This window comes from Acomys russatus, chromosome 22, assembly GCF_903995435.1.
Source record: "Acomys russatus chromosome 22, mAcoRus1.1, whole genome shotgun sequence".
In the NCBI taxonomy this organism is placed as follows: domain Eukaryota; kingdom Metazoa; phylum Chordata; class Mammalia; order Rodentia; family Muridae; genus Acomys; species Acomys russatus.
Window position 1 is genome coordinate 30,375,701 of NC_067158.1, and position 4,193 is coordinate 30,379,893.

The 4,193-nt window shown below is 46.5% G+C and overlaps 1 pseudogene; it reads left to right on the forward strand.

Moving 5' to 3' along the window:
• Nucleotides 1-2,291: 2,291 nt before the first annotated feature.
• Nucleotides 2,292-3,094, forward strand: LOC127205727 (triosephosphate isomerase-like; annotated as a pseudogene).
• Nucleotides 3,095-4,193: the final 1,099 nt, after the last annotated feature.

Consider the following 4,193-nt stretch of genomic DNA (forward strand, 5'->3'; position numbering starts at 1 on the left):
GGACTGGGGGAGCAGCAGGGAAAATGTAAATGAGGTCCCTGGCCCCATTGAGAAGAGGTCAGAGCTAGACAAAGGCTTCAACAGCACACTGGGACTTGAGGGCAGGAGCTTTGGAGACTTTAAGGAGAGCAGAGGAAACAGTGTGGTCACTTGGGTCACGGAGCTGGGGATCCTTTCCTCGAGGCAGTGACATTTCAGCAGATCTGAAGGATACCCAAGAGTGTGTTTCAGGTAGAAGCGCCTGCATGCTTCACTCCAGGAGTTGTTTTGTGGAACAAGATCGCAGTGTAAGTGCCACTGTTTGTTTAGGGACTGAGTAGTGTTTGGGGAGTCTTTGTTCAGAAGATGCTGTCCTGGATCTAGAGGTAGCACAGTGGTAGTACAAGGTATCTATGCCTACTATAAAGAGGTACCGCCTAGCAGTGACTCACTGACTTAGTTTAATGTGAATGAAAGATCCTTTCAAGTTGGACAATTCCATAGAATCATGGGATGATTCTGGGTTTGTTTGTCTACAAGGAGACATTATGTGTTTATGGTTTTATGGGCCTTAGAATTTTCTTCTTAAGGACTTCTGCTTGCCTGGGAGGCATGTGGAAGCACCCATGGCAGTAGGATGAACAAGCCAGTCTGATGTGACCCAATAAAACTTTATTGGTACACAGACTGTTAGGTGTCTGGTCCTCCTCTTTATGGCTCCTCCTCTGGAGGTGTTTCTTTGGGACTGGAATCTGGATGGATGCCTGTTCTCTCGGGAAAGACAGCTGGCAGGCCTTATTTCTCTTTGGCTTCTCTCTTCCTTGCTTTCATATCTTCATCACCACTCTCTGCTGTGTGCCTGCTCCAAACTTCCTAACCTAGGATCTCATTTGTACTCCAGGCAACCATATGGATGTCCTTTCTAAACCAGGAGTAACAAGGTTCTAAGTTTGGGGAAAAATTTAGAAAGGGGGGAAAAAAAAAAGAAAAAAAGGATATCCTGCCGTAAGAAAAACTGTTCATGCTGCAAAACATGAGCTTCATGAAGGTTTAGAAGGCTCTTGGGTTTCTAATTCTGTTTTCCTGTGATGTTAGCTGAATTCTGGAGCGCTCTGGATGCTGGGAAAGGGTAAAAAGATGAAGCTGCAGGGCATAAGCCCAATTCAACCAAACCCCACTGAGTAAAGTTTTGAAAGCTATATTATTGCTCTGCTTTATCTACTGAATTTCAGGAGAGCAGATATGTACAGTTGAGTAACTACTTGAATGTGCTGGCTGTCCAGTGTATGGACTACTACTTGGAATTTTACCTGAGTGAACTGGTAAGGTTGGAAATTTACAACTTGAAGATGACTCCCGGGATAGCATTCACCCAGCCTTTTGGGTCAGGTCAGGCAATCTCACTGCCAAACACGGAGGTCTTGGAAGGAGTGGCGACTACGCAGCAAGCTTGACTTTTTGTGAGTAGTCATGGTTTTATCCCCTTCAGTGTAATGACAGTAAGAGCTGCCACCTAGTGTCTTCATGAAAAAAAAAAACAAACAAACAAACAAAAAAAACCAAACCAAACCAAACCAAAACAAAAAAAACAAACCAAAACACAAAAACAAAAAAATCAGATAGTTTTTAAGACAGGGTTTTTTCCTGTGTAGCCTTAGCTATCCTGGACTCACTTTGTAGACCAGGCTGGCCTCAAGCCTCGGCCTCCCTGAGTGCTGGGATTACAGGGGTGTGGCACCACTCTTGATTCCCACCGTACCACTCTCCACACTCCTTTCCAACGGTGGCCCTCTCTAGGCTCTCTTGAACATTTAAAGCTGGCCCACACTGACTTCGAAAGATGGAATCTTACCAGAACACTGCTCACCTCCCTTGTTCTAACTTCACGTAATCTGAACTCCCTATACAATAAGGTTATGGAACGTTATGATGAAACAAACTATATCTTGAGGTTGTCCTGTGAACTAAAGGGTCAGCACACTCCCGAGATGCAAATTGGATCAGGACATCAGATCAGAGGTGTGTCCTTTCCTCTTATAACCCAAGCACAGTTCCCTGCTGCCTTCAGATAGTGATCCATTCTGCCTCACAAAGCCCAGCTCCTAGGCTCCAGGAATGAGCTCAACAGAGCAGAGAGGCACAGAAGCCCCGACTATTCTGTCTTTCTGCCACTCCTAGCCAGCTGATTGTGACATCACAGGCTTGTTGCCTTCCTACTCCTACAACTAATTGCGGTGTGGTCTCTGGGGCCACAGAGAAGGCACCCTTATCTTAATATACTCTTTCTCTTTCAGCCAGACTCTGCTGGAGCAATGGCACCTTCCAAGAAGTTCTTCGTTGGGAGGCGACTGGAAGATGAACGGGAGGAAGAAGAGCTTGGGAGAAGTCATCTGCACCCTGAATGCGGCCAAGTTGCCGGCCGACACCGAGGTGGTTTGTGTACCGCCCCCCGCCCCCCGCCCCCGCCTATATGGACTTTGCCAGGCAGCAGCTAGATCCCCAAATGGCTGTGGCTGCACAGAACTGCTACAAAGTGAACAATGGGGCCATCACTGGGGAGATCAGCCCTGGCATGACCAAAGACTTAGGAGCCATGTGGGTAATACTGGGGCATTCGGAGAAAAGAAACATCGTCGGGGAGTCCGATGAGTTGATTGGGCAGACAGTGTGGCCCATGCCCTAGCAGAGGGACTTGGAGTGATCGCCTGCGTCGGGGAGGAGTTACATGAGAGGGAAGCTGGCATTACTGAGAAGGTTGTTTTCGAGCAAACCAAGGTCATCGCAGACAATGTGAAAGACTGGAACAAAGCCGTCCTGGCCTATGAGCCTGTGTGGGCCATTGCTACTGGCAAGACAGCTCAGCAGGGCCAGGAAATACACGACACGCTCCGGGAATGGCTGAAATCCAATGTCTCTGATGTGGTGGCTCAAAGCACCCGGATCATTTATGGAGGTTCTGTGACTGGAGCAACCTTCAAAGAGCTGACAAGCCAAGCTGGACGTGGACAGCTTCCTCATGGGTGGTGCTTCTCTCAAGCCTGAATTCGTGGGCAATCGTCAATGCCAAACACTAAGCACCGCTCCGCCCCTGCCCTCTCCGCCCCCAGAAGTGTAGTAACTGCTCCCACCAGTCCCGAGCTTCTGATGATGTCATCTGCCCCATCTCGTGGCCCAATCCACACTGCCTTCCTGAACCTTTTACACCTTATGGGCAGGAGTGAAATCACCTTCCTTTCTTTCCCTTTTCAGTGTATGTCAAGGCCAAGTTCCTCTTACCCCAAGAGGCAGAGATCCTCCCTTCCTGCACAGTGCCAAAGCCTTATTACTATGTTTGTGATCCATCCTACATGTAAGAGAATAAACACCTGACCCTAAGAAAAACAAAAACAAAAACGATGAGTCTGTTCGGGTTCCTGGTTTGAGAGTGAGGTCTACTATGGCAGAGAAAGCATGGTGGTAGAAGTGAGAGGGGGCTGATTCCAACTGTATTCACAGTCAGAAAACAGAGACGGATGCTCCTACTCAGGTAATTTTTGTGTTCTAAATTCAGTCAGTACTCCAGCTCTTGAGAAAGTTCCCCTTTTGAGAGCAGGATCAGGACATTGACAGGAATGCAGGCTAAACAATGCCGACTGAATATTTGATTCACATAGGATGATGACTTCCAAATGTATTCTCGTTGCTCTGATCTTGTCCTGAGTGTATTTCTAGACATATTTTGTAATTTCCTCTAACTACATTTAATCTTCTTTCCTATGTAATTCTAATAAATTCTGTTATCTAATTTCTCGACTCACGGAAGATTAAAGGAGGAATCAGAACACAATGGTTTTTAGAGTGGGAAGCTTAGATATGAGTTCACTTTTATTCCTTTTCAAGGGAGGCAGGAAGAGGGACTGGTAAGGAGGAAAGGCCTGACACACTGATTTTATTCTCTAAGCAGAAACAACCTAAGGCAGGGTGACAGACACATTTTCCCCATAGAAAATAGTTACTTTTCTATTGCTCTGAAAATATTCCATGACCAAAGAAATTTATAAAAGAAAGTGTCTAATTTCAGCTTAGTTTCAGAGGGTTAGATTACATAATGGCAGAGCAAAGGCATGGTGTCAGGGACAGCTGAGAGTTCACATCTTGATCCATAAAACAGGAGGTAAGTGAGCACACTGTGAATGGTGCAAATTGTTTGAAATCTGAAAGTCCACCCCCAGTGA